At 39.1% G+C, this 22,436-nt stretch overlaps 1 protein-coding gene across 20 annotated transcripts in view; it reads right to left on the reverse strand.

Annotated features, from left to right (window-relative positions):
- TSPAN8 (tetraspanin 8) overlaps nucleotides 1–22,436 on the reverse strand; it is a 253,327-nt gene that overhangs the window by 36,999 nt on the left and 193,892 nt on the right. For 7 of the 20 annotated variants that reach the window (XM_059936514.1, XM_059936521.1, XM_059936510.1 and 4 more), the window contains one exon: nucleotides 921–1,059. The exons of the other annotated variants lie outside the window; for them this stretch is intronic. The gene's annotated coding sequence lies outside the window, so the exon portion shown is untranslated. The remainder of the gene's footprint in view (nucleotides 1–920; nucleotides 1,060–22,436) is intronic. 20 annotated transcript variants of the gene reach the window in all.

The raw sequence follows: 22,436 nt of genomic DNA on the forward strand, positions 1-22,436 counted from the left end.
AATTCGATGGATGTGCTTTTACAGCAAAATTACTCTGTGTGTTAGAACACTCAGTCCAATTCAAATCTATATGAAACAGTTCACTCCTCTAAGTTCCTATCTCAGTAAATTTTATAATCACACAACATTTGCCCAAGCTAAATGCTGCAGAGTCATTTTGTATTCCTCTTTCTTTGTTGCCTTATGTCCAATCACTTCCTGGAGTGTGTTGAGCTCCTACATTTCCTTCAAACCTGTTTCTTCCATCTCATCCTTTTGCTTTTCAGCTTTTTATCATCTCTTACTTGAGCCATTTCAATAGAACCATAATTAGTTTTCTTGCCAACATTTTCCCCCTCCTATCCATCTTAGCACTCCAGAATTTTCTCTTTTCTTTCCGCAATTCCCTTTATAAAATACTTATTGATCATGTAATTCCCCTGATTAAAAACCAATCTAAGGATGGTTTCCTGTTACCTAAAGGATAAATTCAGACTCCATAGAATGGCACTTAAAGCACATGGCAAACAGGCCTCTACTCATCTCCCAGAACTTTCTCCTGTTCCTCTCTCCCAAGACAGCTTCCACTCTTAGATTCCATAACCACAAAATTATTTCACAGGCCTAGTATATACCTGGGGCTTTTATGCCTCTGTGCATGTTGTTCCTTCTTCCTGGACTATCCTTTCCCACCTTCTCTACTTAGTGAATTATTGCAACCACCCCTTGGTGCTCAGCTCAAATGGCACCTCACTGGCGGAAGCGTCCCCTTCTTTATCCACTGCCCCTACTCTGGGCAGACCTCCTTGCTTCTCAATCCTTATGCCCATTATAATTTGAACAAAGCTTTAGTCTAAAATTGCCATCCTTTACAACACTGATTTTTGTGTCCACCCTCTGATTTTTTAATACATGAAAGGCCAAGATCCTGACTTACTTACCTCTATACCCACAGCGGCTGGCATTGAAGATAAAGGGATGTGCGATTACAGCCAAGATTTCTAGAAAGTTCAACCGAGATTCCCTCATGGATTTCCAAGCAACTACCAACGTGTTTCCTCTCCTCACAATAAAAGTCAGCTTTTGGGTAAAGAAAAATATTTCCTTTATTTTGGGACTTGTCAGCACCTTAACTTGCAAATGTTTAAGAAGATGACAAAGTACATAGCGATTCCCAAATGCATGTGACCCCAGAACATATTTTTGAAAGACATATACATGGATCAGTGCTATAGCACTTACTTATAGAAACACTGATCTAGACAAGCCCACACATTTTATACATGAGAAAAGGGTATCCCAGAGAGACTGAGTAGCCCAAGCTCACAAAGCTGGTTAGTGGCAGAGCTCTTTCTAAAAATGAGGTCTTATGATGATCAGATCAGTATTCTGTCCACTTGCATCAACTATCTCTTAGGTTATGTAGTGTGATTGTAAGATGAGTCAGTTACCACCTTAGATCATGAGAAATTGTCATATAACAGAGTTAACAGTGAAGGGAAGCGGGTAGGGCAGGGCTAGAGAGTGTCAGCAATAACTCTTAGGCCCAGTGAAAAAGGCCAAGTCTGGAAGGAGAGGCAATGAAGAGTGGGATATCACAAGAAACAATAACTGAAGGAAAGAGTAGAAGATAAGTCTCAATAATTTTAGATAAAGTTTTCCTAATGCTGCCATCATGTCAATTATTATCACACTCAGTGAATGCACAGGGCAGAGCAGGATGAGTCTTCAAATCTGATTAATCATGAAGACTCTCCACAAGGCAGTCACATTAAACTAGGTTTTGATAGCAGTACGGGGGACCCTGGCACAGAAAAAAGACAGAGAGAGATTCTCTGTGCTCAGAGTAGAGGAAAGGGCATGAATAGAACCGTCAGATACCCTATGTAAAATATGGCATTTTCTCTAGGTCATCAAGCAAATCAGGCCCACATTTGGGACTTGAACCAGAAAACAGGCACTGATAGGAGGTTCATATTTTTATCACTATATCATGTTTCCCTCTACAAGATATGCCCAATAATTCATTCAACAAATGTTTTGAATGCCTTCTATGTCCCGTGCATGATACGAGGAACTGGAAATACTGCATTTAACAAAATAAGATAAAAACCCCTGCCTTCACGGAGGATTTTAATATATATATATGTGTGTGTATATATATATATATATATATATATATATATATATATATATATATATATATATATATACACACACACACACATATATTAGGTAACTAGATAACTAGATTTTGGAAACAAAAGTATAAAAAGGAAGTTATCTTCTCATTATAATGTCAACAAAAACAGATGTTCTTTGTTATTATTAAAAAATAAATTAGCGTATTCAGATAACTTGCTATTTAGTCATTCTTTCAACAAATATTTATTGATTACCTACTATATTCTGAGCCCTGGGGATATGGCAGTAAACAGCAACACAGAAATACTCCTGATCTCTTGAAGTTTACATTCCAGAAAGGAAGATAACTTCCTCTTTGTATTTTTGCTTCGAAAATCTAGTTACCCAATATATTTGTCAGTGGAGTGTGTACTGAAAAACCAAACCAGGTGTTTTAGAGAAAAGATTACATTCTCTTTCATCTTATATATTCTCCCATTATCACCATCACTCTATACTAAAGGGGCTTTTTTTATGGTATTGTGAATATTCAATTCATTTTCTCAAAGGCTGGTAGCAGGAGCAAGAAAAATGATGCTGAAGTTTCTCTTCCCTATGACTGTGCTTAGGTGTGGCTGTGTGGGTGCATGAGGTCATGAGGTCATGCATTCTAAGCAGAGTGAAGAGAAAGTTCTGGTACTCTTTAGCATTTCTCATTTTCAAAAATCTTTTTTCTTATTTTAGGAAACTTGAGGTTGCTCATTTGTGGATTTTATGATCCCTTTTACAGGAGCAGAAGCTTGGCGTTTGTCCTCCAGTCCGATTCCAGCATTCCTGAGACCGACATTCCTCTTATGCTTTCATTTGAACACAATGCTCTATGCTTCCTATCCTGTGTGCTTATGCAGCCTGGCTCATAAAAACCTTCTGCAGGTTCCCACTGGGAATGGGAAGCATCTGGTATGAGAATGATTCATCTCCTGCTTTGCAGGACATTTTGAAACCACCATATCTACTGGCAGTGTTAATTCCAGCTCAAAAAAGAATGTGCTTGGAATTGTCATTGTGAAGTAGCAATATGGTGCTTATGAAGAATGGGTACCGATATTCTTCCTCTTTTTATAGATATTTTTATTCTGAAATATTCACAATTTTTACCTGGACATAAAGTTAATAACCAATAAAGGTCATATAAAGAAAAACATGAAAGTATGTGTAAGAAAATAGACTCTGGATCACCAAAATCTATTGTTAAGTGTTTATAAGTAAAGATCGAGGCAAAATGGTGCAGTAATTAAAAATGTGTATTCTGACCATGATGGATTAGAGATGCTCATGAATTCTTATTAGCCTCACTGCCGTGTTTATACTCCTTTTATATTTGCAACAATTACAGCAAAATGAAAAAGTGGCCAGCTTCTGGGTGGGGTCCAGGGTCTGGTCCTTGGCTTGGCGGCCCTCTAAGCTCAGCTTTGCCAGCCTTTCCTCAAGTATCTCACAGGAGCCAGAATGTCAATTTCTTAGTTTATCATGAGAAATGCACACATCAAGCCACCCAGCATAATATAAAAGCAGATCAGAAAATCCTCTACCATAAAGAAACAGACTCATAGATATAGAGAACAAACTAGTGCCTATCAGTGGGTAGAGGGAAGGGGGAGGGGCAGTAGAGGGGTAAGGGATTAAGAAGTACAAACTACTATACATAAAATAAATAAGCTACAGGGATATATTGTACAGCACAGGGAATATAGCCAATAGTTTATAATATCTATAAATGGAATATGACTTTTAAAAATTGTGAATCACCTGAAACGTATTATATTGTACATCAACTATACCTCAATTTCAAAAGTTCAAAAAATAATAATATAAAGAAAGAAAATCCTCTTCCTATAAGAAAGCAGCACAGAAGCAGAGCATACAGAGATGGTTTCTTGGTGGAGGGAGTGGATGGTAAATTCAGTAAAGGAGGTAGTAGATACATTGCCAAGAGTTGATAGGCTGTTGGTGAGTCTAGAACCATCCCAGGAATCCAAAAGCTAAACCCTCCAAAAGATGCTCTTGTCCCTCAATATGGCTGTGACACACCACCTTATTCTTTCTCCCCCAGGTTGCTTTCCCTGTACTCTCTTCAGTCCAGGCCCCCTCTTGTGATCACAGTCTAACCCTAGATAAGAGGACATCAAAATTCACTAGGTATTCATTTGTAAACTGTAATTACAGTAATTACAGTTCAGTCCTGCTTCCAAGATTGCCTTTTCACTGCATTTTAAATATTTCCAAAATACTTCACTTAAACATGACTGCTTCCTTGATCCATTCCTATAGATTTTACTAGTTGATTTCTCAGAGGTCAATCTTATTGTCCTTCTCTCCAAATTGGGATGTGTGCCCTTGTACAGACAATGATATTCAACAAGAGAATGAAGGATACAAAACAGAGCTTTGTAATCACCAGCCCAGAATCACTGGATACTCCATTTTTGTGCTGAATATTTGCCTGGTTGTTTGCTTTTAAGTGTAAAGTTTAAATGCCAGCCTGCTTTCCTGTGAGTTCTTTCTGAATCAGACTTTGTTTGGTCAGCTCACAAGGTACACATTGGCTGCCAGTATGATTAGGCTGTGGGGTAACAGTGATTAAGAGGTAGGGAAGTAAGTGGAGGCCACCAACACAGAATTTAAAAAGAAAAAAAATAGAATAGGGCGGGGATATTTAATGCTTGTATCAGACACCAGATTCTTATACTAAAGGAGCCAAGAAAATGTGACACAGAATTTAACACAGGCTTCTCCCATGACTGGTCAGGAAAAAACATAGACATTTTACTCATAATGCTAATTAGGATCTCACAAGTGACTAATTCCAAATTATAAAGGTTTATTCAACCTCACAGAGTGGGAATGAATTGCATGGCTATTCTGGTTCCCAGGAGAAAATAAAATAACAGGAAGTCACGATAAAAGGTCATTTATCAGGAAATCCCAAACTTCCATTTTATACCTTTATAAGAAGCGACAAAATGTATCCCAAATAAGCTCAGGTAGAAAAGAACTCAGACTCTGGTTTGAATTTTTTTTAAGCACAGAAAGTCTTATTTAGATTTTCCTTGAGCACTTGGAAGGCCTCTCTTAATGCGAGAAGGCAAAAGAAGCAGATACCCCAGGAAACCTGTGGTCTAACACCTAGACCATCGTTCCTGAAACAAGAGGGTCTGGCTGCATTTTCCTCACTGTCAACCCATAAGAATGGATCACCCTAATTTCAATCCATATGAAATGAAAGTACACTCTCCAAATGCAATCTTTAAAGATACAATATCCAAATGAAATTTTTCCAGAAACTGGGCATGGGATACACCATTTCTCCTAGAAATCTCCTCTAGCTCCTTTCTTCATTTATACTCAGGCATTAATGTATCCTTCCCTGAACTTCCAAGTAATTCTCTTATTTATTAACAATGTGATTGATTCAGAAAATGCTTCAGCCATAGACCAATCATGTGAGGAGATCAGAACATTTTTAAATAAGCTACTCTTGGGGTCATCAAGTGCCTATGGGTAAAACAAAACCAAGGGATTGTTTTTCTTTACATGGAGTCATATTGACCTCTAATTTTGCCTACACTAATCATTAAACCTTCAGGAAATATTCCAAGGGAAAACATACTGATTTTTTTTAATTGTGGAAAGAACCCAACACTTTTCTGCATGCTAATATATTTATACAAGTTCGTACTTGAAGCTTCATCGAGCCAGAGAATTCCTGTAAGTGCTCTGCTCTCTTTCCTCTTCACTCTTCATGCTTTCTTGAATACATGAGTGTGAAGAGGTATTGTTAAGCCAAAAATATTGGCCTAGCCAAGTCCCACAAAAAGGAATGTGCAAATCTGGGAACACATTCCAGGATTTCTAGCTACCAGTACAGGGCCTGAAGTATAAGAAGTACCAGCCAGAAATATCGAGCTTCTCGAGAATCAGTGAGTCTCAGCCAATCCCCTGAAGAGCTTTCTGAGAAAGAAATAGTTCATAAAGCAATTCTCCATGCAGTAAGAGATTTACTTTAAATCTAAATAACAGTCATAGATATCACTTTAATCTCTCTTTAATAGATATCTTTTTAATAGATATTTAAGAGATTTCCCAGGCTTTGAACCCTCTAATGGATTCCCATCACAATTAAAATGAAATCCAAAGCCACACAAGATGGGCCCTTGGCTGCCTCACTGACCTCATTTCCAACTACTCTCTCCCTCACTCATGCTGCTCCAGCCACAGTGGACTCCATGCTGGCCCTTGGACTTGCCAAGTGTACTCCCAGCTCAGGGGCCTTTCCATCTCCTCTCTCCCCTGTGGAATTCTCTTCATCTGCAGATGGCTTCATCCACAGAGGAGACGGCTCATCCTCTCCGCTCACTGTATTGCATGTTCATTTGTCTGTTCGTCTTACTGTCAGTTTCCTTTTGGAGTGTAAACTTCAGGAGATCAGGAACAATTTCTGTATTGTCCATTACTTATCCCTGGGGCTCAGAATATAGTAGGTGCTCAGTAAATATTTATTGAATGAATGACTAAACAGCAAGTTATCTGAATACACTAATTTATTTTTTAATAATAACAAAGAGCATCTGTTGTGTTCACCATTACATTCTCACTGCCTAGCACAGTGACTGGCCAATTATAATCTCCGTATGTGCTGGGATACAGCATTGCAAAAGAAAAATGAGGCTGCTTGTATGGACCTTATATTCCACCAAACAAACAAATACGCAAATAAATATGCAAGAAAACACCAGGCAGAGAAAAATGGCAGGATCCTGTGCTACAGAGTGACCAAGGGAACTACTTATTTCACATGAGATGGAATGCTTAAGGAGGTGACACTTAAACTGGGTCCTGCACCTGGGTCAAATCGTGAAGAAACACTGAACAAGCCCAAATCAAGGGCATTCTACAAAATAACTGGCCTAAATCAATTAAAATGTTAAGATCATGAAAGTTAAGGAAAGACTAAGGAATTAATCCCTATTCAAGATAGGGTAGAGAGAGACATGGCAACTTGGTGAAATGCATGACCCTGAATCGGATCCTTTGCTATATAAAAGATGCTACTGACCAAATTAGTGAATGTGAATGGGGGTCTCTGAGCAAGGATATATAGAGATTCCTGATATTGTTCTTGTAACTTTTCTGCAGGTTTGAAATTATTTAGAATAAAAATAAATGGCCTCTGTGTGGGGAAAAATTGAGGCACAGAAAAGTTAAATAACTTTCCCACGGTCCCATAATATGTGATAAAGCCTGGATGTGAACCCAGGCAGTCTAGCTCCCAACTAGGTGTCTTCAACCATGTTGCTTCTATAAGATAGAGTATATTAGCATAATGCCTCATGCAAAGTAAGCTCTCAAGCAATATCTATTACTATTAAAAATTAATATACTGTAAACAAACAGATAAGCTGAGTCCTGCATGATAAGAAGACACAAGCCATGCCAGGAGCTAGGGTAAGAGAATTCCAGACAAAGGTAACAGAGCGTACAAAGGCCCTAAGGTGAGCACAAACTTGGCATGTTGGAGAAAAAAGTCTGGTGTGTAGGTAGAATCAAAAGTTATGGGGAGCAGGGTTTGAGATGAGATCAGAGGCAGTTCTTCAGGTCAGATGCTGCAGAGAGTTGTAAGCCAGGAGAAAAGAATGTAATGTATTTGCATGTTATTGGAAGTGTAGGCAAGTTTTATGGGCTGAATTGTATCCCACCCCCAATGCATATGGTAAAACCCTTACCCTCATTGCCTCAGAATGTGACTATGTTAGTGACATCAGCAAGATGTCAGAGTAGGGGGCCCTGGACCATCCTTCTGCCCACAAACACACCAAATAAGCAATAGTTCACAAATTCCCTTTATGAGGCATCTAGAAACTAAGTGAAAGGCTCCTAAACACTGGGTGACCATGAAAACAGATTTATTGAAACCAGAAAAGGGATTCAGGATATCCTCTTCCTGGAGTCCCTTCCCCTGGTGCAGCATCATATGGTCAGAAAGAGACCTCCTGGCTCCTGACTTCTCCCCTTCTCCCAGGGGAGGGGAGGGGTTGGTCTGCCTATCCAGTGCTCCTCCCCAGAAGTTTGACCTCAGTCCTGTCAGTCTTGGAGGTTAGATGGGTCCACCCAACAAACAGCCTGAAGGAAAATGGAAACAGCAGCGTGGGACCACAGACACATCATAGCCCTACCTCCTGCTCAGGACAGAGTGTGTGGATGACAAAGCCCAGCCCTCAGCTTCCCCCAGGGAGGGAAGGAGTAGAGCCGTGTGTACAGTACCCCTACTTTTCTGAGGGGGCTCCCCCGGGGACTGACCTCTGCTCTGCCTGACTTGGAGTTATACAACTTAATAACAAAAAAACTAATAACCTAATTTAAAAATTGGCTAAGGTATGAATAGACATTTTTCCAAAGAAGACATACAAATTGCCAACAAGCATACAAAAAAATGCTTATGGTCACTAAGATAGGGAAATGCAAATCAAAACCACAATGAGATATCACCTTACACTTGTATGGATGGCTATTAACAAAAAAACAAAAACAACAGGTGTTGGTGAGGATGTGGAGAAATTGGAACCCTTGCACACTGTAAATAGGTATGGAGAATGGTATAGCCACTATGGAAAATGGTATTGGGTTCCTCAAAAAATTAAAGATAGAACTACCATATAACCAGCGATCCCACTTCTGGGTGCATATCCAAATGAACTGAAATCAGGATTTCACTGAGATATCTTCACTCCTATGCTCATTGGAGCACTATTCACAATAGCTAGGATGTACAAACAACCTAAATTTTGATCATCAGATGAATACATAAAGAAAATGTGGTATAAACATAAAATGAAATACTAGTTAGTCTTAAAAAAAGAAAGAAATTGTGCAATATGGGACAACATGGATGAACTTTGAGGACATTTTGCTAAGTAAAGTAAGCTAGACAAAGGAAGACAAGTACTGCATGATTCCACTTACATGAGGTATCTAAAATAGTCACATTCATAAAATCAAAACCAGGAACTGGGGGTGGGGGGGAGGAGGGGATGGGGAGTTATATATTAACAGGCATAAAGTTTCAGTAAAGATAAATAAGCTCTAGAGATCTACTTTACAATATTGTACATTCATTCAATAATAAAGTATTGTACACTTAAATTTCATTGAGAGAATAGATCTCAGGTTAAGTGTTTTTACCACAATAAAACAGAAAGAAAGAAAGAAGAGAGAAAGAAAGAAAGAAAGAAAGAAAGAAAGAAAGAAAGAAAGAAAGAAAGAGAAAGAGAGAGAGAGAGAGAGGAAGGGAGGGAGGGAGGAAGGAAGGAAGGAAGGGAAAGAAAGAAGGGAAAAAAAAGAAGAATGTGGTTATATTTGGTCATACCTCTTTAAAGAGGTAGTTAAGGTAAAATGAGGTCATTAAGGTGAGCCCTAATCCAATATGATTAATGTCCTAATAGGAAGAGAAAATTAGGATACAGACACACAGAGGAAAGACCATGTGAAGACAAAGAGAATACCACCTACAAGCCAAGAAGAGAGGGTTCAGAAGAGATCAACCCCACCGACACCTTGAGCTTAGACTTCTAACCTCCAGAATTGTAAGAAGATTAATTTCTGTTAAGTCACGCAGTCTGTGGTACTTTGGTATGGTAACCCTAGCAAATTAATATAGCAGGTTTTAAGCAGTTAAAGTGACATGATGCAGTGATCCAGGCAGAAGATGATGGTGGCTGGTCTAGGATGAGAGTAGAGAGGAAGAGAAGCAACTGGATTCAAGATACGCTCTAGAGGTGAAATCAATGTTGAGGGTCAGAGAAAGAGAGGATCATGGCTGCCACTCAGATCTTAATGTGAACAACTTGGTGGATAGTGATGTCACCAAGATGGAGAAAATGGAGAAAACCCCTGACCCTGCGACAGTTTCCCCTATCAACAGCATCTTGCTTTAGTGTGGTACATTTATTACAATTGAAGTGTTAATATTAATACATTATTAATAACTAAAGTCCATAGTTCACATTAAGGTTCACTCTTTGTGTTGTACATTTGATGGGTATTGGCCCATGTATAATGACATATATCCACCATTAAAGTATCATGCAGAATAGTCTCATTGCCCTAAATTCTCCTGTGTTCCACTGACTCATCCCTCTTTCCTTCACCCCCTTCAACTCCTGACAACCACTGATTTTTTTTTTTACTGTATCTACAGTTTTGCCTTTTTTAAAGTGCTGCAGAGTTGGAACTACACAGTTTGTATCCGTGGCATAATAAGAAATATATATTTAGTCTTTGTCCCCAGTTCCTAGCAGACAACTTCTAAAACCCTTAGAACTTCCAGAGGATAACAGTGTCTTTTGTTTGCTAATGAAAGGACTGGTGGCTGGGGAGCCCTAAATAACTTCAGGATGGTAGCTGGTTGCCAGGAAGACCAAGGCATGATTGCAACTTTCAGCCTCACCCCTCTACCTCTGGGAGGGAAGAGAGGCTGGACGTTGAATTAATCATCAATAGCTAAGGATTTAATCGATCATGCCTATCTTATGAGACCTCCATAAAAACCCCTAAATGATGGTATTCAGAGAGCTTCTGAGTTGGTGAACACATCGAGGTGCTGGGAGGGTGGCACGGCCAGAGTGGGCATGGAAACTCTGTGCACAGCAACCCCCCGTACCTTCTCCTATGTATCGCTTCCATTTGGCTGTTCTTGAGTTGTATCCTTTATAACAAAGCAGTAATTTTAAGTTAAGTGCTTTCCTAAGTTCTGTGAGTCACTCTAGCAAATTACAGAACCTGAAGGGGGAGTGTGGGAACCCCCGAATTTAGAGCCAGTCCCTCAGAAGTGACCAGCATTTGAAGTGGGGAGGGGGAAACATTGTGAGACTGAGCCCTTAACCCCTGGGGTTTGTGCTAACTCCGAGTAGTTAGTGTCAGGACTGAACTGAATTGTAGGACATCTAGTTGGTGTCTGGAAAGTTGGAGAACTGGTTGATATGGGGGGGGGAGAAAACCACATATTTGGGATCAGAAGTGTTGTGAGTAAAAGCAGTTCAAAGCACCCTTTTCAGAATGGCCTCTTTCACTTATGAATGTGCATTTAAGTTTCCTCCATGACTTTCCATGGCTCAGTAACTCACTTCTTTTTAATACTAAATAATATTCCATTGTATGGATGTACCAGTTTATTTACCCATTCACCTATTGAAGGACATTTTGATTGCTTCCAAATTTTGGCAGCATGAATAGAGCTGCTATAAACGTGCATGTACAAGTTTTTATATCGACAGAAGTTTTCAACTCAATTAGTTAAATACCAAGGAGCATGATTGCTGGATCATGTGGTAAGAGTATGTTTAGTTTTGTAAGAAACTGCCAACTGTCCTCCAAAGTGGCTCTACCATGTTATGTTCTCACCAGCAATGATTGAGAGCTGCTGATTCTCCACATCTTTGACAGCATTTGTTGTTGTCAGTATTCTGGATTTTGGCCATTCTAATAAGCGTGTAGTGGTACCCTACTGTGTTTTAACGTGCAATCTTTAATAACATATGATTTGAGTCTTTTTTCATACTCTTATTTACCATCTGTATATCTTCTTCTGTGAGGTGTTTTTCAGATCTTTTGCCCAATTCTTAATTGGGTTGTTTGTTTTCTTATTGCTAAGTTTTTGGAGACAGTCTTTTATCAGATAATGTGTTTTTCAAATATTTTCTCCCATTCTGTGGCTTGTCTTTTCATTCTCTTAATCCCGTTTGTTTTCTAATGAGACAAGCATCATTCCATAGGAAACTGAGACTCAAAATCCATTATTCTTGACTAATTCTTTTTCCAATTTACAGACACATTTTGTTAATTCCATCTCTGGAAATTTCTAGCCTCATGTCCACTGCCAATACCTTATATCATACGTTATTACATTACTACATTAACAGTCTCCTAGGGCTTCAAGATTTCAGTCTGTCAAGAGCTGTGAAGGCTCTGAGATTTTACCCTACTTCCAAACTAACAAGTTAGCCTGCTGCAGTTTAATGGCTGTTGTCAGAAGACATGAAACTCCTGGGTCAGAGACGAGCGTCTGTATAACCCACAGCACAGCAAGCTCTATGAACCTCGTTTGTATTGGTTCTTTTTGTTCCCCAAGTGCCAAAGGAGAGATGCCCAGCAGCCCAGGTAGATGCCGAACACACAGTAAGTTTGTATCACGCTGAGAAACTCTGAGGTTAGGAAGCTCCGATGTGTTAAAGGGGCTCCTTCCCCTTTAAAATCTTCCCTCTGCCACAAGGGAAATACAGTAGCTTCCAAGGATATTCTTGAAAAGTTATCTGAAATGAAAGCTTTCAATGTCTGCTCAGAAGATATGCAGAAGTGTGAGTGACCCATGGAGAATTTTCCTCCAAATAGTCTTCCATCTCTCCAGTTCATGGTGGACATCAAAATAAGGATTCAATTAAAAACTCCTTATGTGTAACAAAAATACCTTTAATAGTTCTCTATTTCCTAAACAAAATATAAATTCCTTAGCAGAGCATTCAAGGCCCTTCAACACCAGTCTCCCAATCTCCCCTTTTAATATTATTTCCTAAAACTCGGCAACGTGTACCATCCGTGCCAACCAATATTGACTTTTTTGCCTTTACCATCTCTATCTACCCTTTTATTCCTTCCATTCTTCCTGTCTCAAATGTTCTCCCCATAACAACAATCACTGATACAATCAGATCTGTTCAACTCTTAACTCAAATGATACCTCTCACATGACATGTTTTTTAAATAGATCTCTTCCTTCTCATCTCTTACGGCATTTCCCCCATAACTCAATTTAAGCATTCTCTATTAAAGTTAGTCATCTATTTGCATTTTCTTTCTACTAGAGTGCAAGCAATAGGGTCTATATTCTTCAACTTTGTGTCTCTCATACTATGACCCATATCTAGTGAATATTGAATATATGAATGAATAAATAAATATTGTGATTATTGTTTCTCCCTAAATAATTTCTGTAAGAGGATATGATTTTGAAAAACTATCCCCTTTTGTCAATGAAACAACTGTTTCCCAAGTCACCAACTTTTTCACACCATCACCATAATTAGAGATACTTTTTAGACTTCCTGGTGGTTTTGTCACAAAACCCACTGCTTCTTTTTATTCAATCTGCTGTAATATTTGTGTTGGCCAAAAATTTCGTTTGGGTTTTCTGGCCAACCCAATATTTTAACCTAATGTGAGAGTAACAAAGCAAAATCAAAAACTGCATTTTGGGCTTCCCTGGTGGTGCAGTGGTTAAGAATCCACCTGCCAATTCAGAGAACACGGGTTTGAGCCCTGGTCAGGGAAGATCCCACATGCCGTGGAGCAGCTAAGCCCATGCGCCACAACTACTGAACCTGCGCTCTAGAGCCCGCGAGCCACAACTACTGAGCCCGCAGGCCACAACTACTGAAGCCTGAGCGCCTGGAGCCTGTGCTCCACAACAAGAGAAGCCACCGCAATGAGAAGCCCATGCACCACAACGAAGAGTAGCCCCTGCTTGCCGCAACTAGAGAAAGCCCACGCACAGCAACAAAGACCCAATGCAGCCGAAAATAAACAAATAAAAAATAAATAAATTTTTTTTAAAAACTGCATTTTGACTTTTATTCTCTTTTTATTCCTTTTAGTCTCTTAACTAAAATCCCCTCCAACTTTCCTAACTATCTGACACACCTTGAGTGCTTTCATGCTAGCACTGCTCATCATGAAGTCAACTTGCACAGCCCAGCCCTCCCAAGAGGAAGGCAGGTTCCAATTAAGCTAACAGACAGCAGGTTGAAAACAGTGTCCATTGACATCAGAATAACACAATGTTTTCAAGAATGAAAAGTTCACAACTTTTTTTCCCAGAAACAGGAATGTCCAAGGCAGCCTAGCTTGCAGGGGAGATAAGAAGGCTCCATCAGAGAGACTGTGAGGTAAAGAGGCAAAAAAAGGGAGACCACAGCGATCCGAAGAGAAGGAGGTGCAAACCACTTGCTGTTGGCAAAAGCATGGGCTTTGCCTTCACGGAGTCCTGAGTTTGGAAAGTAAGAATCTGCTTCTTACCAACTCAGAGAACTTTGTTCTTTTTTCTATTCAACAAATATTCTAAGTGCCTATAAAGTGCTAGATTCTGGGTATATGATAGTCACTAGAGCAAATATAGTCTCAGCCCTGGTAGAGTTTACAATCTAGCAGGGCATAGTTACAACGCAAATAAACAAATCAATTTTAACTTAAAAATTATGATGAGTGTCATGAAGGAAAAAGACAAGGTGTCGAGAATGTCAATGATAGTAAGAACCTATTGATACTTTGAAGGTACCTCTTGGGAGGTAATATTTTAGTTGATGTGAAAAATAAGGAGCCAGTCATACTAAGAGTGTGGGGGAAAAATTATTCAGGAAGAGGAAAGGTGTTTTACTTCTTTCACAAGATGGTTACATATAAAGTGTTTGGCACAAGACTGCTTTTTGTAAATTCTCAGCAAGTGTTCATTCTTGTAATTGTTATGACTGTTGACCTTATATTCTTGGTAGCCAGTCTATAAAAGCCTACAGAACACTGAGTGATCTTCTAAACCCTAATGGACACTCAAATAATAAGCATCAGCAGTTACATACTTAGGTAAGAGGGAAATAATACAGAAAATTTTACAAAACAAAGAAAATCTCATGAGAAATTCAGTATCCTTTCTCTCTTCTTTCCTTGATTAGTCATTCTCTGGATTTCTGTATTATGACAAAACCTCACTAATTCACATGCTGATAATTAGGGATTTTACATTTGTTCTGTGAAGCAAATGAATAATGTAATCAAAATGGAAGGAGGAAGAATGTTTCATTTAATTAAGGAAACCTGTTGTTTCCGAACATTTTTAACCACATACATTTGCGTACAATTAATGTGATTACAAATGATGGATTTTTTCATGAAAGCAAGACACGTTAAGATCTTACTCTGTAACACTTGACCTTCATAAACTTATATTTCTTGTCAAAGTTTGCCATAAATAAGGTATACCACTAACTGAGACAGATGCTTTTCTTCAGTTAGTCCAAATTAGAGTTCTCTGTGTGACCAGTCCTAAATTGACCTGCTTTCCTTTAGTAGATTTTTATAATTCATACTTTGTTATTTTTCAGAAGTTAGTGGATCCAATTAAGGTGTACTCTTTTATGGTTAAATGATTTTTATAATAATTATAATTTGATAAAGACTGAAAGGGTGTTCAAGATGTAATTTTCCTTCCTTTATTATTCTGCCAAATATTCCTTTCTATAATCCTCAAGACTATTCCCACATCTCTAACTCCATATGTTCAGAGCCTCATAAGGGCCCCATATGATACTCTACATACTTTTTAAAAAATTGTCTTTGTTCTCAGCCTCATGGGAGGAGATGAATTGTTAGAAAAGTTTTGCAAGTTTTAGCACCAAGATCCTGAAGTCAGGCCTCTCATTAGACAAAAAGTTTTAAACTTGGCCCTAAATGACTAATGTGTTGAATGATAATCTTGATGTCCTATAGGAAGGATGGTTTCAGATCACCTCTAGAGTGTGTTTTATTCAAACCATCTCATAAAATATTTTAAAATATCCAAGATAATCATTAGATAAGACAATCATGCAAGACAACTTTTGGGTACTGTTAAAGGATTTTTTTTTTTTAAAAGATAAAGTCATGATGTTCATGTAGATATCAAATAAGCATGTGTTGAAGATTGTATTTAATTAGTCATTAATGAAGGAGTTGATAAGAGGTTACAAGCAGCTTAAAGAAGACTCCAAAGACAATATGTAGGTCGAGAGTATTGAAATGAATGTGCAAATGGAGGAAAAGTTAGCTGCTTTCATAGTGAGGGACAGGAATCAACTGAGTCTCTACTGTGCTGAATTTATTTGCATGCCTAAAACAAGAACTATTATTCATTGCTATCAATTATCTATAATTTACAGAATTGTAAAATAATTCAAAGGCAATAAAAGGCCCAGTGCTTTCATAAAATCAGAATTGGATAACCCAGAAAGAAATGTTCTAACAAAAGCAGAGATTTCCACTGAAGCACAAAATTTTCCCTACAGTGTAAATGGTACATATGCTTTCCACTGTCTGTCATTCCTATACTCATTCAACCCCAAATGTATATGGAAATATTCCTATATGCCAGACAGAGTGCTAATCTCTGGGGACCCAGAGGTGAATTATACATAATCCTTGTCCTCAAATACCTTCATATATCACAGGGAGAGACATATGTGTAAACAATTGAGGGCAAAAAAGTGCCACAGGGGTTATAATAAAGGTTTATACAGAACACTATGGGGACAGAAATAATGAGTAAACTTCAGTAAGTGCCTGGAATTGTTCTAAGTGCTTTTACACTAGTGTTTCCTTTCAAGCCTCATAGTGTCATGTGGTAGACACAATTACTATCCCCATTTTATAGATGAAGAAACTGAGGCACAGAGAAATAAAACATGTATCCAAAATGTGATAGATCACAAGTGGTAGAATCAGAATATAGACCTAAGCAGGGTTCCAGAGCCCATACTCCAATCTCTATTCTATACAATCCACAAAGATCAGAGCACTTAATTCTACCTTGGGTAAGGGATACGGGTAGAACACTGGAGAGACAGCTGAGCTGAATTTTGAAAGATGACCGGGGTGCATCTATAGATTTAGACAGGACCTTTCCAGAAAGAAAGAGAGCCACATGAACCAACATACCGAGATATGTACTGCTAGGAAGAGATCAGATCATGAAGAGCCTCTTAGGCCAAACTAAACCTGTCTAACTTTATCTATGGTGAATGGAGAACTGACAAAGAGTTTAAAGCTGGGGAAAGTCATGATCCGTTATGCTTTTTAGAAAGAACTATGCTCTTTATTCTTTTGATGGCAATATGGAAAATGGATTCGAGACTGGGATAATCATTAAGAAACTATGGGAATAGAGCAAGCAAAAGATGATAAAGACCTAAACTAAGGCAGTAATACTGGAGAAGTAAAGGAGGAATGCACACAAACACACACACACACACACACACACACACACACAATGTAAAGGAAATAGAGTTGATATAACTTAGATATAGGGCTATTAGAGACCAATGATTTTAAGGTAGCTTATAACAAAGTTTCTATTTTAAGTTACTGGGGAGACGTTAAATCATCCATTGAGGTAGAAGGAAGGTAAGAAAAGACAGATTTGGAGGAAAGATGAGCTTAGTTATGAATATTTTGAAGTTGAGGTTAAAAACATCCAGAAGAAAGTTGTATACCAAGGACTAGAGCTCAGGAGAAAAGTCTAAGCAGTGATAGAGATTCATGAATCTCTCATCGTAAGGAGGTAGGTGAAACCATGAGAGGAAATTAAATGACCCCAGGTAGGCAGAAAAGTCAAAAGAGAAGAGACAGAGATAAGAATGTTGGGACACTCTAACATTAAAAGTGTGGACTAAGAAGGAGGACCCCATGAAGGGACTAGTAATGAGGAGAAGTAGGGGATTCAAGAGTGAGAGAGTTGCAAATCCTAGAGAAAGGAATGGTTTCAAGGATGATAAAATGCTACTTATAAGACAAGTCCTGCTGAGGCCTGAGTCATCAGCTTCCTTACCGGAGAGGTTTCAGTAGTGAAAAGTGTGGTTGGAAAAGTTACTTGAAAGGTGTGTAGGAATACCTGGTTAAAGGTAGCAGATTGAAAATATTCCTGTACTCTTGTTCTTTTTTGAATCCACCAAGATAAGAGTAAAGAGCTTTTGAAATCCATTAACCTGTGAAGACAAAGCCAACAAGCAAGGAGGCAACAAAAAAGTTTTGGAATCTGGAAAACTGACAGATGAGTGGTAGATGATTTCATGACATCAAGAAAGCAGAATCCTAAATCAACAGTGAGGAAAGTTAAGAAGGCAACCAATTCGTACCACAAATCCCTTATCAAATATTCTGGAAGTAGTGGCACCAGATTGTGATGCTGCTGGAAGTTTGAATGAAAGTGGGGTTAAAAAGAGAAGAATCATTTGAGAATTTGTACAGAACAGACTCCAAGATGGCAGCCCTCTCTGGAAGGTAGACTTCACCTCTTATGGAAGACTAGAAATTAATAGTCTGCAGAGAGTGAAAAAGTTCTTGCACTAGAAGACACCAAGTCATTGAAGTGTGCCATACTGAATTCCGGGACAGTGGAGGTTGCAATTTAAAGGACAATTTAATATCAAATATTGAAATCTTCAGCCCTCCTCCCTAACTCTGCCCCCAGAAAACTGGCAGCTGGAATTATACCTTCCAGGCAGGAAACTAAAAGAGTCTTCTTCACAGACTCTAACCAGCATAAGGGAAAAGACCTGAAATACTGACATCAGGGGTTCTCTGCGGAAACAGCCAACTTCATCTCCACCATCAAGCTCACAGTCAACAATGCAGAACGCACACTACCCCATCAGAAATCTCCATCAGCTTTTTACTTCTTCAACCTTAAACATGAACATACAGTCAAGGATCCCCAAACAACTAAAGAAAACCTCTAACACGAAAGATAGAAAACAAAACAAGCAGCAAATAATCACCTGTGCAGGGAGGTGAAAACCTCAAAACACTGGTATTTATATAGTCAGAGAAATAAGATGTGTTACGCTTGAAACATGAACAGAATGCTATTGATAAGGGAACAACCAAAGAATAAGAAAGAACGCTTGGAAAAATTAAAATATGTTTGCAGAAATGAAAAACTAAAAAGGGGGTTAGAAGATAGTGAGGAAATCTCCTAAAAAGTAGAGCAAAATATAACGAGAAAATAAATTGGAAAATCAACCAAAGAAGTCCAACAGTAGCAGTTTCAGGAAGAATGAACAGAGAAAATGGAGGAAAGGAAATCATAAAGTAACAAATTCAAGAACACTTCCTACATTGAAAGCATCCACAGAGCGCTCCCCCAAAATACAACAGATAAAATATATCCATATCAAGGCACAACTTGAGAAATTTCAGGACACTGTGCACAAATATGTGGCCCTAAAAAGTAACCGTGGGGAAAAAATAAAATGAAAATATAAGCAGGGAAGATGAAGATGGCAGAGTAGGAGGACACTGAGCTCATCTCCCCCCTGTGAACACAGCAAAAATATGACCACATGTGGAGCAACTCTCCTGAAAACAACCTGGAGACTGGCAGAAAGACTCTTCTACAACCAAGGCTATAAGGAAAGATCCACACAGAGTCTGGTGGGAAGCATGGAGAAGCAATCTGGTCAGGACCCACACTCCTAACAGGGGACACAGAAAAAGAAAGAAATATAATGGGCTCAGGTATCCTCCCTGGGGAGTGAGAAGTTCAAGCCACATATTAGGCACCCCAGCCCTGGAGTCCAGCCCTTGAAAACTGAGTCCCCTTAGCTGGTTTGAAAATCAGTGGTCTGTAAGAAGCCGAGACTGCTCGTGCAGAGCACGTGCGCACACTCACTCGCTCCCAATCACAGTGCAGAGGCAGCAGATTGAGAACTGTCTGTGGCTCTGGCCCACTAGCCAGGACCAAACCGGAGCATACCTCACCCCACACCAGGTGCCTGCTCCAGCCCCTCTTGCTCTGGTGCTGCTCTCCACCAGGGCAGATGCTGCCATTGCCAAGGAGAACGCACACACTCGGAGCGAGTGAAATCAGCTCAGACCTAACCCTGCCTCTGACAAGGGCAGAGGCAGCCTTTGCCAGCTCACATGACTCTGTCCACATTTAGGAGGAGCAAAACTAGCTCCAGGTCGGAGACTGACATTGCCAGCAGGAGCGAGTCATCAACACCTCCAGCCCTGACTCAGGCTCTAACCAAGGTGCGCACAATGGGAGAAAAGTGAAACCAGCACAGAAGTGCAGCCCCAGGCCCTCAGGCCACTGACACTACCCCCCACCCAAGTCAGAGACTGAAATCATACACACACACACACACACACACACACACACACTACCCAACTCCCTCAGGGCATCTGCTCCAACCCCTTGGACTCCGACCCCACCCCCAATAGGGCAGTGAATGTCACTGAGCATAGCAGAAGCCTCAGCTCACACCTGGCTCTGGTTCCAGCCCCTCCATTTTCAGCCTTACTCTCACCAAGGTCGTGGCTGCCAGCACATCCCTGAGGAAGATGTGACATTTCTCACTTCAGATCCGTATCTCCAACCAAAGCCAGTGGGCACACACAGACTACATAGGGATGCTCCCACACAAGGACACAACTTCAAACTGGGATAGGTAACTGCTTTACCTAATTTCATTGAGACAGAGAAAGTTAAACAAAATGAGAAGATAGAGGATCATGCTTCAAGTGAAAGAACCAGGAAAAAAAAAAAAACTGCTATTCATAGCAGCGTTATTTGCAACATCCAAGATACGGTAGCAACCTAAGTGTCCATCAACAGATGAACAGATAAAGAAGATGTGAGATATACATATATATAAAAAATGTATATAATGAAATATTACTCAGCCATAAAAAAGAATGAAATTTTGCCATTTACAACAACATGGATGGGCCTGGAGGGTATTATGCTTAGTAAAATAACAGACAGAGAAAGACAAATGCTGTATGTTTTCATTTATATGTAGAATCTAAAAAATAAAACAAACAAATGAATATAACAAAACAGAAGCAGACTCACAGATATAGAGAAAAACTAGTGGTTACCAGTGGGGAGAGGGAAGTGGAGAGGGGCAATATAGGGTTAGGGGATTAAGAGGTACAAACTACTATATATAAAATAAATAAGATACAGGATATAATGTACAGCACAGGGAGTATAGCCAATACTTTATAATAACTTTAAATGGAGTATAATCTATAAAAATATTGAAACGCTGTGCTGTACACCTGAAACTAATATTGTAAATCAACTATTCTTTAGTAAAACTAAATAAATAAGCAAAATTAAGTCACATACAAGAGATCAGGAATTAGAATGGCTTTGGATTTCTTAGCAACACAGGAACAATGGCAGAATGTTTTCAAAACTCTGATGGAAAGTGATTTCTGGCTCTGAATTCTACATACAAACACACTACTAATTAAGTGTGATAAGACTACACACATTTTTAGACATGCAGGAAACCAAAATATTTACACACTTCCCCTATGTACCCTTTCTGCAGAAGTTATCGTGAATACCCTACCAAAATGAGGGTATGGAAACAGGGAATCCACCTCAAGGGTGAGGCAGAGGAAATCCTGAGTGATGAAGAAAGATTACAATAGGACAGGCATTGGTAACAACCAGCCCAAACTGAAGCAGGTCAGAAGGTCCAGCAAAGAAGTCTGCAAAAGGTGAAATTGATAGAATCCCTGGTGCGTTTGAACATGAGAGCAAATTTAGATAATTGAGGGATTAAATCAGTTCATAGAAAAACTAAGCAAATGAGGGAAAGAAGAATTGTCAACTCTAGGAAATACAAAAAGGTGTGCAGGAAAGGAAACATAATCATGTGATTCACCTATGAATGACATTTGAAAGTCATAGTCACGTGACAACAAGATTAGTATTTAACTATATAGGAAAGGGAGTTCTGGGAAACGTATGTGTGAAGGATGGTGTTAGCAATAGAAGAATCCTCATCTTTCATAGAATAGAAGTGGTCAATAGATATTGCCTACAATGGAAAAATCAAGGAGTAGTATGTTACACAGAGATATAAAGAGTAAAACATAAAGGAAATAAAAGTGTATTGCTTATGGGCTGCCAGAGAGGCAAAGCTAGGGGTTTTGTTACAAGTTTTGGAAAACTATCTGACCTCTTAAGCTGAACTTTTAATCAAATTTTACATTTTGGTAAAAATGTAAACTAAATTTTTAAAAAAGTGAATGGGAGTTGAGGATGTTGAGATAAGCACACATGAGTTTTGGATGAATTTGGCGGGGAAGAAAAGGTAAGCGATAGGTAGGTAGGTTAAGAAAGACACGAGAAGTTTTTAAAAAATATGAGATGCTTGAGCATTATACGAGTTGCAATGTCAGAGTCAGAACATCTAAAGAAGTTACAAATATAGATGACAGAGGAAACTGTACAGGACCAGGGTCCTCCCCTTGATGGGGGTGGGGAGAACTGACTTGGAAAGCACAACTTTGCAAATAAGAGGGGAAACCTCTTCCAAAATTTGAGGTGGGGGGAAGTGTATGTGATTACAGACAAAAATGAAGTGATCTTGGCAGGGAGGAGCAGGAAAAACACAACATTCTAACGCCAAATTCTCAAAACTCAATGAACTATGGAATTTGAATCTTCACTAGACATT

Source organism: Balaenoptera ricei, chromosome 10 (genome assembly GCF_028023285.1).
Source record: "Balaenoptera ricei isolate mBalRic1 chromosome 10, mBalRic1.hap2, whole genome shotgun sequence".
NCBI lineage: Eukaryota > Metazoa > Chordata > Mammalia > Artiodactyla > Balaenopteridae > Balaenoptera > Balaenoptera ricei.